The 15,651-nt window shown below is 35.6% G+C and overlaps 3 non-coding genes across 3 annotated transcripts; all 3 read left to right on the top strand.

Annotated features, from left to right (window-relative positions):
• Window positions 1–304: 304 nt before the first annotated feature.
• Window positions 305–376, top strand: Trnae-cuc (transfer RNA glutamic acid (anticodon CUC)). Its single transcript has one exon. It is a non-coding gene; the product is annotated as a tRNA-Glu (tRNA).
• Window positions 377–4,413: 4,037 nt separating this feature from the next.
• On the top strand, window positions 4,414–4,485 carry Trnae-cuc (transfer RNA glutamic acid (anticodon CUC)). The gene has a single exon. It is a non-coding gene; the product is annotated as a tRNA-Glu (tRNA).
• Window positions 4,486–7,980: 3,495 nt separating this feature from the next.
• On the top strand, window positions 7,981–8,052 carry Trnae-cuc (transfer RNA glutamic acid (anticodon CUC)). Its single transcript has one exon. It is a non-coding gene; the product is annotated as a tRNA-Glu (tRNA).
• Window positions 8,053–15,651: the final 7,599 nt, after the last annotated feature.

Genomic DNA, 15,651 nt, shown 5'->3' with positions numbered 1-15,651 from the left:
ACTGGCACACATAAAAAAAAAAAGTACAGTTAAATTGTCAGTCAGGACAAAATGTCCATTTTTAATGGATTTGCGCTGAATCAGTCGGATATAAATCACCACTCGTTGAAATAATCATTTGTATAATAATAAATACATAAATAAATACGTAAATTATAGCACTTCTGTGCATCCGTAGGGAATTGCGTCTTACTCGACAATTTACTTCACTCGTGTGAAAAAGAAAAGGGCAAAGAGAAACTCGTGCAAACACAGCTGACATCACTAGAACAAATAATATATTTTTCAGTTATCTCTCAGCGTTTCCCAAGTGGTCTAGTGGTTAGGATTTCGCGCTCTCACCGCGACGGCCGGGGTTCGATTCCCCGCTTGGGAAATTTGTTTTTTATTTTTATTTTTTTTAAATATTTAAGATTTATATATTTTATTGTTAACTAACAAGGATAAGCAGTTTCATAACTTCTTAATTATAGCAATCGTGCATATTAATTCATTCGAGCCATTGCTCCGTCATACTTTACAGGAAGTGGTCGAATTCGTATCTCTCCACAGAAAAAAAAAGTTTGATGATTGTTGTGTGCGATAGAGTCCGAAAGATCGATTAAAAAATGTTTTAAGTAAAAATAATATTGCGGACTTAATTGACTTAATTCAAAAATTACGAAAATTCGACGCGTAGAAAATTATTTATAGTTAAAAGTAATTTTGATCAATGTGAAGTTTCTTTCCAACTCTCCAAAATAACTTTAAAATGCCAACTTTTATCGGTTTTCGGTGGTGCTGAAAACGAATATCACATTTAAATATGCGCATTTGTGCGTACAACGATGGCCATCACTTTTAACATAAAGAATTACATTGTTTGATATCCGAAAAACTACTTATTTGCGGAAATTTAAATGCGATATTCGTTTTCAGCATAGTAAAGCCTACAAAAGTCGTCAGTTTAAACGAAAGTGTTCAGGTGGAAAACAAGTTAAAAAAAAAAAAAAGCAGTCGATTAATCATTGCAACAGAAGTTTAATTAAAAATACATTTCTCCCCCCCCCCCCCCCGCCATCCATGCTAAGAATTTCTTCCGCGTAATAAGATACAAGATGGCCGGTGCGGCGCTGCGGCGGTGCGTTACATAACTACATGCAATATGCGAAACGTGTGTTTTCAGTATCGTAAACACTACTTGCCAGCCCCAAATTTAAATGCAATATTCGTTCTCAGCACGCCCAACCCCAACCACCTCTAGAAAACAAACAACTTTCTAAAGCTAGGTTTTGTGTTGGTCTACCAGACCCTACCTACCTCAACAAAGTTGTTTTCTAGAGGTGGTTGGGCTTGTTCACTGTTCAAAAAAAATCCTATATTAAAAAACAAAAAAATAAAGAAAATTCTGTATCATGTATATACTCGTGGTACACGTAAATTGATTACGATGCCTCCGTTCAGTCTCGAAAGACAAAGGATACCCCCTGTAGGGGCAGCTGCGCGAGTAATTGTGAGGCAGGGGTTGCGCAATCACTAACCACGAATCGACACTGCTTGAGTCCGGTGGCAAGGAGAAGTCCAGAACGACTGGAAACAATGCCGAGATTAACGGAGAGCACATATAGCACCTGGAAGTCCCAAATGGTCATCCATTTAGTACTGACCAGGTCCAACGTTGCTTAACTTCGGTGATCCGGCGAGAATCGGTGTGTTAACGTGATTGTGCCGTGTATTGATTAAGTAGTTTTATTTTAAAATAAGAAAATCAAATTCAGTGGCTAGGCGAACAGCGACGATATCGCGACGCCATCTTGAAAACAAGGAAATTAACTCCAAATAATTCAAACTTGCGACATTTTTTAAATACATATATGACATGGCGACGTTGGAAAACTCGATTTCGCTTAAAAATAATTTTCTTCATAAAAATAAAACTACTTGATCAATTTATGTGACTTTTGGAATATGATATTTTCCTTACGCCACAGGTACATTCATTATACAGATTTTGGGTTTGTATTACTAAACACATAGATTCGAAAAAGTTGTCAAAAAAAGCAAATATATAACAAATAAATGTTATCAAAGGCAAGATAAGTTACTTTGGTACTTGTACAGTTTAGTCAAGACATTAAAAAATGAAAATATCGAAAAAAAAAAAAAAAAAGAAAAAGGTTATATTGTACGTATCTGTTTTGGACTGAAGATCTCCGAAAAAAAATTTCATTTAATTTGATCGAGTTGTTTTTATTTTACAGCAGAAAAACACGTTTTTATGAGAGCGCGTTGAAGTCAGCCATTACGAAATTTGTTGAACATGCCAAGGGGAGATAATTTCCGTTAAAGCGCCGACACTCCCTCCCCATCTTTATTATTAGCTTTTTTTTTTTTTTTTTTTCGAACCTTTTGCTCGGTATCATAACAAATTTTTTTTCGCTGTAAAATAAAAACTGCTTGATGAAATTATGTGAAATTTTGGGTTTGTATTACTGTACACATAGATTCGAAAAAGTTGTCAAAAAAACAAATATATAACAAATAAATGTTATCAAAGGCAAGAAAAGTTACTTTTCTACCTAACTGGATATATTTTTCGTGTTTTTATTCAATGTAACATGTTTATTCAGCTCGAAAAGCATACAGTGTTTACCGATGTATTGGAAAATTCAAAATGGCGCCCGCCCGACACTCTCTTTAACACGGTAAGTTCAGGAAAAGATGTTATAAATAATAAACTAGACAAAATACGGTTAGAAATTCGCTCATTATATGTTACCGTGACATAAGTTGACATATATTCGGTGTTTTTTAAATAGTATTTCATCTAGTTTATTATTTATAACATCTTTTCCCAAACTTACCATCTTAAAGAGAGTGTCGGGCGCCATTTTGAATTTTCCAATACATCGGTAAACACTGTATGCTTTTCGAGCTGAATAAACATGTTACATTGAATAAAAACACGAAAAATATATCCAGTTAGGTAGAAAAGTAACTTTTCTTGCCTTTGATAACATTTATTTGTTATATATTTGTTTTTTGACAACTTTTTTTAATCTATGTGTACAGTAATACAAACCCGAAATTTTTTTTTCAGAGAACTTCAAACTATAAGGAGTACGTACAATATATCTTTTTTCAATATGTTCATTTTTTAATGTCTTGACTAAACTATAAGCGCCGTTACTTTTCTACTAAACTGGATAATTTTTAGCGTTTTTATTTAATACTAGCAGGGGTGCCCGGCGTTGCTCGGGTGTTTGGAGGTGTATGCTGTGCAAAAAAAGCAAAAAAACAAAAAAAAATGGTTAATTTTTTAAAACTTTGACCCCTATTATGACCCCTTAAAATTTATTGTTTCGGGCTCAAATCACTTTATTAAGTTAGATCCATGTTCAAGGAACCTATATCTAAAATTTCAAGTGTCCAGCCCAAAATTGTCGGAGGAGTTTGGTAGAGTTCTTAAAGGTCAAATCGTTGAAATTTGACCCCTTAACAGCCAAATTTCTGGCTGACACCCGTCACATCGATTTTCCCAAATCTCAGTACCCAGTATTTCAAATTTCGAGTCTATAGACTAAAAAATGACAGAGTTATTGCGTAGGGAAATGTACACAGACAGACAGACACACAGACACACAGACAGACAGACAGACAGACACGTTCACTTTTATAGATATATAGATAAAGTGTTTATTCGGCTATAAAAACATACAGTGTTTACCGATGTATTTGAAAAATGCAAATGACGGCATGCTTGTTTGGGAAAACGGGTTTAAACAAAAAAATTATACAAAATACTGTTAGAAACTCGCTCAATATATGTTACCATGACATAGGCGGACATATATTCGGTCTAACAGTATTTTGTATAATTTGTTTGTTTTAACGCATTTTCCCAAACTTATCGAGTTCAATAGCGAGCATGACGACATTTTTCTTTTTAAAATATATCGATAAACATTGTATGATTTTCGAAGCGATTACACGTTTTAAAGTAAAAGCACTAAAAAAAAAAACTTTCCAGATAGGTAGAAGAGTAACTTATCTTGCCTTTGATAACATTTATTGGTTATATATGTGATTTTTTACCACTTTTTCAAATCTATGTGTATAGTAATACAAACCCCATATTTTTATTTAATTTTGTTTTGTTTTTTTTTTGTTTTTGTTTTTTTAATATGAAGGGGATTCTGAATAATCACCAACGACAGAAACACACGTGAAGTTTTCTAATAATTTTATTAAAATAGACTAACTTTTGTAACATGAATCGGCCATCTTTTTATTTGAAAAGATCTTCTCCATTGATAGAATCGCCCACATACCAGGTTGGCGCCTGACTAACAATCCCGTTGAAATAAACGTGCGTGCTATGCTCAACTTATTTTATTTATAACTTAGAATTTATATTAACGCTTTATCAGTTATTCCCAAGTGGTCTAGTGGTTAGGATTCCGCGCTCTCACCGCGGCGGCCGGGGTTCGATTCCCCGCTTGGGAAATACGTTTTTAAATGATTTACATACTTAATTTTAAAATATGTACCAGTGGAAATTCCACAGTGGTATACTTCACTGCTATCGTGTTAAAAAAAAAAGTGTGTGAGATATTTGCATTTTTTGGACGTATTCGCGAATGGAGAGCCCACGATATTACTGGATAGAACAGATGCTACATTTTGATCCTAGACCAAGAATGAAGATTGTGTTTTTTAGCTTGACTTTAGTTCGAACGATTCCATTTTTCAAAACATCTGCCAGGAAACATTTTATGATTCTTCCACCTCTTCAACGTTATTTTGTCTGGGTCATTGTGACATTGTCTTTTCTATTCTAAAAAATAACTTAATCATCGCTCATCGTTTCTATTTCTTTATTCGTATTTTTCAAATTTGTCCACGGCAGTAGCGTTTTAAAATCTCTCCATTTTTTAATTATCCGCACAATTGGTCTTTCTTTTAATAATAATATTTTGAACTCTTTTTTCTTTGTACTCATTTGTAAATTATTTCACGGAATTCTGCCTTTCGGGTGATATCGAAATATCTTCCAGTAACGGGATGCCTTTGAATCTTTACTTCTGGATGTCGGACTTTTACCAATTTTTGAGAGATCTTACCGTCATTGGATCTTCTATTCTTCACTCGACCATCCATTCACGTGAAATCACCCCCCCCCCTCATTACCTGTGCCTCACAAATTTTTTAAAACTTTTATCAAGTAAGCTCTATGACTCACTTGCAGTTTCATCAAATACTTTTGTATGCAAAATTCGATTCTGCATTTTGCTAATTCCTACCCACTGATGAGAAGGAAAGTATTTCTTTCGAAACTTCGCGGATTAAGGACAATCCACTTAATTTGTGTTTTGTTTTTGAAAATTAAATACGTTTTTAACTCTTGTTAAAGTGTTTGTTTTTTTTTAACATGTTTTATTAATTCTGTGTTAAATCTAATGGATAAGCATCTGAAGAAGTTGGTGGGGACAGGATATTTTTATGGAAAAATAAATCGTAACATTGCCAACTCATCAATGAAACAGCTGTAATGGAAAAAATCCAGGAAATATACGAAGGTTATAAAAAGAAAACGTGAGTCTTTGAATTTTCAACAAAATTTTGCACTATATATATATATATATATATATATATATATATATATATATATACATACATATACAGAAATGTTCGCTATTTTGGGATGATTTCTGTAAAAGTCTGAGGAAGCTACAGACGGCAAAAAATAAAACGGCTAAGTAGCTGAAACAATAATGTAACTTAACAGAAAGATACCGTAATAAAAAATAAAACGCATATTTGCTCTACAACGGTATTGAGCACTTTCTTCAGTTTTTATTAATTACCATTTCCACTATATATATATATATATATATACACACGTGTGTGTGTGTGTGTGTGTGTGTGTGTGTGTGTGTGTGTGTGTGTGTGTGTGTGTGTGTGTGTGTGTGTGTGTGTGTGTGTGTGTGTGTGTGTGTGTGTGTGTGTGTGTGTGTGTGTGTGTGTGTGTGTGTGTGTGTGTGATGATTTCTACTTCTTGACAGGAGTTTGTTTCACATTAAGAAACAGACACACAGATGATTACATACAAGTTATGAGAGGTTTGTAAAGCTTTTGGACTTACCATCAGCATCATGAAAACATTTGTTATGTATTCCCTTCTTACAGGAATGCCATATATTGAACCAAACATCTTGGTTGATGGTAAGAAGTCAAAGGTCACGGACAATTTTGTTTATCTGGGTAATACGTTGAGTAAGGACTGTACGATTGATGCTGAGATAAATCACAGAATAGCCAAAGTCAGTTCTGCTTTTGGTAAACTGGAGAACTGTGTGTGTTCAGATCGGGGAATCATATCAAAAACAAAGCTAAGTGTTTACGAAGCATGCGTTATCACTATGTTGCTATATGGGTCAGAGATTTGGACAACATATAGAAGGCACCTTAAGTTATTGGAAAGTGTTCGACTGAGCTTCAATCTATGGTCCCCCCCTCGCCAAACTTTCACAAGAAACACTCGTCTAGCTGTAAACACTATCAATAATTCCCCCCTCCACTCTTTATCTGTGCCTAAATCTAAACGTAGATTCCATGAACAAAGCTTCTTTCTTAGAACTGCACGCCTGTGGAATTGTTTTCCGTTTTCCTGCTTTCCGGCTGACTACAATATGGTTGTCTTCAAGTCTAACGTAAATAAGTTCTTGATGAGCCGTTCCATATAAGTTATCAAATTTACCAAATTTTCATTACTAATGATTACTATATTGTCCAATTTCTACTGTACACTCTTTAACCCTTATCCTTGAGTGGCCTCTTGGCCTTGATAATGTGGTGATGCCTATGTAAAAAAAAAAAGGTTATTGGAAAGGTTTCACCAAAGTTGTATTCAGAGAATACTTAATATTAACTGGAGGACTCTAACGCCTGAAACTGTAGTTCTTGAACGATCAAATAGTAATAGTATTGAAATGAAAATCATTCAAAATCAGATGCGCTGGGCTGGACACTTGGTTAGGATGGAGGACAAAAGACTTCTTTAAAAAAAAAAAGAATTGGGTTATTACTTGTCCTATGTTCCTTGCGACACACTATGTTCCAACTTGTTAGGTCCCATGTGTAAACGTGTAACGTTACAATACTGTAGAGCAGTGGTTCCCTACTGGTGGTCCACGGACCACCAGTGGTCCATGATAACTTTAAGGGCAGGCCACAGGACTTTCACTATATTTAATAATAAAACAAGTGCATATAGTTCGTTTAATTTGTCATTTTTTTTTTTAAACAGCTGCACTTTTCATATGTTTATGCTGTTAAATGACACCTTGTTCATTTCTTTTAATTGGGAGTCACCACTTATCAAGGCCCGAAGGCAACTCGAGGATGAGGGTAAATGAATGTAAAGTGATAGTGTCGTAATCGTTAATTGTGTAAATTGGGTAGAATTTGATTATTTACGGCGATGGCTCAACAAGAATTTGTTTAGATTGGATTTGAACGCCACCATGTTGTATTCAATCGGGAAGCAGGACAGCGGAACAGTGTTCCACAGCGCTGGCAGTTCTGGGAAAGAAGCTTTTGTTCATTGAATCAATGATGATGATGATGATGATGATGATGATGATGATGATGATGATGATGGTGGTGGTGGTGGTGGTGGTGGTGGTGGTGGTGGCGTGATTTTTTTCTAATTTCGTTTTATATTGCGTTTCTTATTTGATTTTAACTTAAACATCAATAATTCAATGTGTAGATATTAGTTATTTCAAAGAGAAAAACACGTGAATTGTTCTCATAATTCTATTAAAATAGATTAATACTTTTGTAAAAAGAATCGGCCATTTTCTTTTTATTTGAAAAGATCTTCTCCATTGATAGCCTCACCCACATACCAGGTTGGCGCCTGACAAACAATGCTGTTGAAATAAAACGCCTATTCTGTTTATAAGATTCAATTTATATAGACGCGTCATCAGTTATTCCCAAGTGGTCTAGTGGTTAGGATTCCGCGCTCTCACCGCGGCGGCCGGGGTTCGATTCCCCGCTTGGGAAATACATTTTAAAATAATTTACATACTTAATTTGAAAATATTTACCCGCAAAAATTCCACGGTGATATTTTTCATTGTTCCCGTGTTAAAAAGAAAAATTTTGTGAGATATTTCCCTTCTATGGACGTCTGACGGCATGATCACGTTGACACACCAGTTCCCGCTGGATCACTGAAGTTAAGCAACGTTGAACCTGGGCAGTACTAAATGGGTGACCATTTGGGACTTCCAGGTGCTGTACGCGCTCTCTGCTTATCTTGGCATTGTGTTTAGTCGTCCTGGACTTTTCCTTGCCACTGGACTCAAACAGTGCCGATTCAGGTGTGGTTAGAGATTGCGCAACCCTTGCCTCACAATTACACGTGCAGCTACCCCTACAGGGGGTATCCTTTGTCTTTCGAGACTGAACGCTGGCATCGGATGGACATCTGTGCGAATGGAGGCCCACAATATTAGTGTATTATCCTTGGATAGAACAGATACTACATTTTTATCCGAGACCAAGGATGAAAACTGTGTATTTTAGTTTGGACGATTCCATGTTTCAAAATATCTGTTAGGAAAGATTTTATGATTCATTGAACCTACTGGAACGCTTATATATATATATATATATATATATATATATATATATATATATATATATATATATATATATATATATATATATATAAAGGAGTCACCACTTATCAAGGCCCGATGGCCACTGGAGGATAAGGGTAAGTGAATGTAAGGCGGTAGTGTAGTAACCGTTAATGATGCAAGTTGGGTAGAATTTGATTATTTAAGAGGGTGATTCAACAAGAACTTGTTTAGATTAGACTTGAAAGCTACGGTATTGTAGCCGGCCGGGAAGCAGGTCAGCAAACAGTTTTCCACAGGCGGAGAATTCTAGAAAAGAAGCTTTGTTCATGAAATCTGTGTTTAGATTTAGGCACAGATAGAGAGTGGGTGAGTGGTTGTAGCTAGTCGAGTGTTTTTTATTCATTACTGTAATATCTATATATTAATACCGTAGTACCTTTAACGTTCGTACGTACGTGTGTCACAGTTTTCAGATTATAAATTATTCGATCGGGAGATCCTATTTATTAAAAAAGAGGATAGAAGATGATAACATATTACAAACATTAAACTGATATATAGAGACACTAATCAAATATTCGTAGTACGTTATCACCTATCCTCCTTTTTAATAAATAAAATTTCCTGATCACTTGAGACGCAATGTCAAAAAAAATAATTAAATAATGTCGTTTTGGGCCGTACGTGAAACTAAAAATATATCTTCTTGGTCTTCTGGCTAGGATCCAAGGGTAGTATATGTTCTGTCTAAAGATGGTGCAATGATATCGTGGGGTTCCCGTTCGTGCCTGGCGTCTGTACAATGCAAATATGTCATTTTTTTTTATTTCTTTTTTTTTTTTATTACATTTTCACCCCAAACAAGGCACATTGCCACTTTGGTGTAGGGGGAAACATCTACTGGGGTACTATGTAGGGATTTGGGTAGCAAGATGTTCGTTCACGTTGCACTTGAACTTATGCATGTCAGTACAGTTGAGGAAGCAGGGACCTGGAATGGAATTCCAAAGTCTAGCGGTTCTGGGGAAGAAACTACTGGAGTAGAAAGATCTTTTACATCTAGGGATCTCTACAGTGTGGGGGTGGGATTTTGCAGCTTGTCGGGTCTCTCGAGGGTGTTTACGTCGTGGGGGCACAAGTGCTTGCAGTTCATCAGAGCATTCACCATTATAATACTTGTAGAACAGGCAGAGGGATGCAATGTTTCGACGATGGGACAGAGGCTGAAGCTTAGATGCCAGTTTAGGGCCTATCAGATTTGCGACTCTCTTTTGAACCCTGTCAAGGAGCGAGAGACTAGTAGCCGATGCACCAGCCCAAATATGACAGCAATACTCCATACATGGGCGAATAGTGGCCTTGTAGAGGTACAGGATACTTTCGGGTGTTAGAAGTTTTCTAGCACGGTAGAGAGAGCCCACCTTCCTCGCAGCGGCCCTGGCAATGCTCTCGATGTAATTGTTCCAGCTCATGTTTCCTGTGAACGTTAGGCCAAGGAGCTTGAGAGACGTACTCTCAGATAAAGATTCCTGTAAGGATATCGGAGATAAACCGTAATAACCAGATATATTCTGACACTACATTAACCAGATTACTTCGATAAATACTTTTACAGTTTTGACAAAATGGATACTAATAATATTGCGGGGTCTCCATTCTATGCTGACCATCCACAAAATGCCGAGTAGTAATATATTACATATGAAAGATGCCGCTGTGGAATTTCCACATGTCCCGCTAGTTATGATGGTTATTCTTGCCGAAGTATCCTCTTGTCTTTTATTGTTAATTGTTATTTTACGCTACTACTGAATTGAATCGGCCATCTTTAATTTGAATAGATCTTCTCGATTTATTGCATCACCCACATTCTCTTGTGTTCATGATCGGTTGACATTACTTGTTTTTCGAGCCGAATAAACATTTTACATTAAGTAAAAACACTAAGAACTATCCAGCTAGGTAGAAGAGTAGCTTATCTTGCATTTGGTAACATTTATTTATTATATATCTGATTTTTTTTTTTTTTTACCACTTTTTCGAATCTCTGCGGATTGTAAAACCAACCCGATATTTTTTCTTTACGTCACGGCTACGTTACATCGTGCATATTTTTATTTATTTTTTGTTTTTTAATATGAAGGGGATTTTGGATGGTCACCAACGCGAGAAAAAACACGTACACACGTAAAGTTTTCTCATTATTTTATTAAATTGGATGGGTTTGTTTTACTATACGCATAGATTCGAAAAAGTTGTCAAAATAAAAAAAAAAACAAATATATAACAAATAAATGTTACCAAAGGCAAGATAAGTTACTTTTCAACCTGGATAATTTTTTAGTGTTTTTATTTAATGTAAAGTGTTTATTCGGTTCGAAAACCATAAATTGTTTACCGATCCGCGCTGTTGAACTCGATAAGTTTGGGGAAAACGCGCTGTTGAACTCGATAAGTTTGGGGAAACGAGTTTAAACAAAAAAATATAGACAAAATACTGTCAGAAACTCACTCAATATATGTTACCGTGACCTGGGCGGACATATATTCGGTGGGTTTCTAACAGTATTTTGTATAATTTGTTTGTTTGAACTCATTTTCCCAAACTTACAGTGTTCAATAGCGAGCATGCCGCCATTTTTCTTTTTAAAATATATCGATAAACACTCGAAGCGATTACACGTTTTAAAGTGAATAAAACCACTGAAAACTTTTCCAGATAGGTAGAAGAGTAATTTATCTTGCCTTTGGTAACATTTATTTGTTATATATTTGTTTTTTGACAACTTTTGTTGAATCTATGTGTATAGTAAAGCAAACACAAATAGATAAATACGTTTGTAAAATGGATCGGCCATTTTTTTTTTTTTTTTAATGTATATTTGAAGAGATCTTCTCCATTGAAAGAATCACCCACATACCTGGTTGGCACCTGACTGAAATGCGTATATCATGCTACCTTTATTCTATTTATAAGACGAGATATCAAACCTGCGTCTTCGGGTTTTTCCCAAATGGTCTAGTGGTTAGGACTCTGCGCTCTCACCGCGGCGACCGGGTTCGATTCCCCGCTTGGGAATAGCTTCTTGAAAAAGTATTATTCAGATTTTTTATATTCACCAAGGTTGGTGGAAATTTCATCGTTGTATTATTCACCTGTTTTATTTTGCTACTGTGCTTAAAAGTAGGTTGTGGAATATTTCTTTTCTATGGACAACTGGCGCGAACGGAGACCCCACGATATTACTTTACTATCTGAAAAGTGACGGTGGTCAGGTGCTTAACAATACGGACTGACGACGTGGGTGTTTCACGTTCAAATCCAGTTCGTTCCACAGAAACTACTTTCATTTAAGATATTGGTCACTTTTCGTAGCCCCTGCCGTAAGTATCCAATGTCTTTCTAGAAATAATTCTGACTACAGAAATATCGGGGAAACCAATACCAACAATAGAAACTTTGGATTCATACGCTATGATGACGATGGCGATGACGGCGAAGACAACGATGGTGATGACGACAATGGAAGTAATCCTCAAGATCGCTAACGTATAGATGACTGTACTATTTTTTGGACAGAACAGATATTGTTTTTTTTGGGGGGGGGTATTTTTTCACATGTCATTTTAAGCAAAAAAAAAATTACTTAATTGCTATGTCGATTATAGTGATATATACAAAATTTATGAAAATTCACCGAGTGGAACGTTATTTATAGTCAAAAGTAATTTTTACAGAAAATTAGGGAAAATTGCATTTTTCATAGATGTTTGAGAGTAGATAATGCAGAATGCGGAAACAGGGGACATAACTCAGAAAGCATATTTTAGATTACATCGCAATGGTGTCCAACATGTGTAGCCTATAGCGGAGGACCTGGTAGTTATTTTACTCGATGTATTTTCGTAATTTTTAGATATATTACTATTTTCGACATGACAAGTAAGTCATATTGTTTTTGTTCGCCTCTCTCTCTCTCTCTCTCTCTCTCTCTCTCTCTTTCTCTCTCTCACACTCTCTCTCTCTCTCTCTCTTTCTCTCTCTCTCTCTCTCTTTCTCTCTCTCTCTCTCAACAAGTACCCATGAGATGATTTAAAATCATGAATTGATTATTTATGGGTGATGGTTTTTAACAAGTATTTGTTGTGATTGGATTTGAAAAATGTCTTCCAGTAATTTGAATGGAAGCAGTCCTGATGTATTGCATTCATTAATTTTGAAGGGAGGTAACTGAGATGAAAACTATTACTTTTTTTTAAATTTTCAATAGGGTTTATGAGGGTTTATTGGTAATAGTTAACAAACTGAAAAATTGGTCAACAAACAAATATACAACAAATAAATGTTACCAAAGGCAAATGTAATGATCTTCGTATCAATTAATCTTATTTACAATATGAGCAGATTCTTTGTGGGTATTGCTTATCTGGTATTTAGGTGTTACCAATTAATTGGAACATTTAGCGCTTCTCCAGAATTGGGTCGAGATTTTGTAGTCGATGAATGGAATTTTCAGATTAAAAAAAGCAATGGTTTCAACTGATTTGTTTGTCAATTCCAATAATTTTTTTTTTTTTACACAGGGATCACCACATTATCAAGGCCAAGAGGTCACTCGAGGATAAGGATTAAAGAGTGTACAGTAGAAATTGGACAATATAGTAATCATTAATAATGGAAATTCGGTAAATTTGTTAACTTATATGGAACGGCTCATCAAGAACTTGTTTACGTTAGACTTGAAGACAACCATATTGTAGTCAGCCGGAAAGCAGGAAAACGGAAGACAATTCCACAGGCGTGCCGTTCTAAGAAAGAAGATTTGTTCATGGAATCTACGTTTAGGTTTAGGCACAGATAAAGAGTGGGAGGAATTATTGATAGTGTTTTCAACTACAGGGTGGTCAAAAAGTCAGGTAACATATTAAAGGTAGAAAAAACAATATGATCCATTATAATCTCTATTCGTTTAATATTATTTCTTGGATGAAATTTTTCCACAACGATGGATTGGTCGCCGTGGCCCAGTTGAATGGCCAGCCAGATCTCCGGATCTTACCCCTCCTGATTTCTGGCTTTGGGGCTATGTAAAGGATAGCGTTTATGGCAAGAAGCCTGATACAATAGCGTCTTTAAAGTTATTTATTGAAGAGGAGATTGCGCGGATATCAGCTTACATGATTACACGTATTACACAATCAGTGGTTAATCGCTTCCAGCGATTGATAGAGAAATGGACGACAATTAAAAAAATAAACATATTTCATGTTTGTTTCATTTTATATTTCAATGTATGGTACTTAAATATACGTGTATTGCTAATATCTTTTTTCTTTAAAATGTTACCTGACTTTTTGACCACCCTGTAGACGAGTGTTTCTTGTGAAAGTTAGGCGAGGGGGACCATAGACTGAAGCTCAGTCGAACACTTTCCATGAAAATAACGATACATCAGAGACAAACTCGCAACATCTCTTCTGTGAGATAGAGGTTGCAGGGAAGAGAAAAGGACATCTCCTACGATGCTACGACGTCTATTTTGAACTCTATCAAGGCAGGACAAGTCCTAGTAGCTTCCAAACTATGCAGTCGAAATTACTTGAATGTTGCTGAATTATTAAACAAAACAACTTTAATCGTGTTAGCAGGTGAAAAATTGTCGCCATCTTGTTTAAATCAAAACGGAAATGGACTCTCCTATGTCTTACGATCGTTTTCGTCAAATTCTATTTTCAATTTTCTTTAATAAATAATTTTCTACCTTATCGTCTGCAGGTCCGAACACTTTTCAACCCTGTGTCCTGTGGAAGGTTGTTAATGTAGGTAATTTTTATTCTATCACGGTTTGAGTGTCCATCTGTTAGTATCCAACAAGCTTGCTTGCTTCCTCTTCGCTGCGTCTCATGCAGTGACCGGCTACTCTCATCCTTTTCTGCTGCATTTTCAGTGATGTTGGTGGTAGGTCACCATAAATCTGTTGGTTTTTTGGATATAATCATCTTAAAAATACGAGGAATGCGTAGATACCGTTGTTTTCATGTGAAATTCAGTAGTACGATTTTCCGAAATTTCGTCCCAATAGTGTAGAAGCGCCGAAATTTAAAAAATAAAATAATATATATATATATATATATATATATATATATATATATATATATATATATATATATATATATATATATATAAGTGAACGTGGCTATGTGTGTGTCTGTGTGTGTGTGTCTGTGTACATTTCCCTACGCAATAACTCTGTCAATTTTAAGCCTACAGATTCGAAATTTGATATACAGGGTACTCAGATTTGGGAAAATCGATGTGATTGGTTTTCGGACAGAAATTTGGCGATTAAGGGGTCAAAGTTCACCGATTTCACCTTTGAGAACTCTACCAAACTCCTCCTACAATTTTGGTCTAAACACGTGAAATTTTAGATATAGGTTCCTTGGACATGGATCTAACTTAATAACTTGATTTGAGCCATAAACAATACATTTTAAGGGGTCATAATAGGGGTCAAAGTTTAAAAAATTGACCTTTTCTTTTCTTTTTTTTTCTTTTTTTTTGCTCAGCATACACCTCAAAACACCCGGGCAACGCCGGGCACTCATGCTAGTAAAAAATAAAAATAATTGTATATGAAAAAAATGCTGTTTGCTTTATTATTTTATTCAATTTTCGATTCAATTCACCCTTGATTATGGATAAATTTCTTCAAAGAAATCGTTATGATGATAATTCTAAAATTTTATTTAAAAGTTTATCGATTTTACAGTGATGATTGCTTGATATTTGAATTTCATTAGATAGGAGATATGTAACATAGTCGTTATATAAGAGAATAGCCAAGGCTGTTGCAAAGAAGGTGGGCTCTCTCTACCGTGCTAGAAAGCTACTTACGCCTGAAAGTATCCTGTATCCCTACAAGGCCACCGTTCGACCATCTATGGAGTAGTGTTGTCACATTTGGGCTGGCGCATTTGCTAACTAGTCTCTCGCAAGTTGCATCCCTCTGCC

This window comes from Euprymna scolopes, chromosome 36 (genome assembly GCF_053919585.1).
Source record: "Euprymna scolopes isolate OS-2025 chromosome 36, ASM5391958v1, whole genome shotgun sequence".
In the NCBI taxonomy this organism is placed as follows: Eukaryota; Metazoa; Mollusca; class Cephalopoda; order Sepiida; family Sepiolidae; genus Euprymna; species Euprymna scolopes.
Note: the sequence above shows the minus strand (reverse complement) of the source record. Positions and strands in the feature narration are given on the sequence as shown.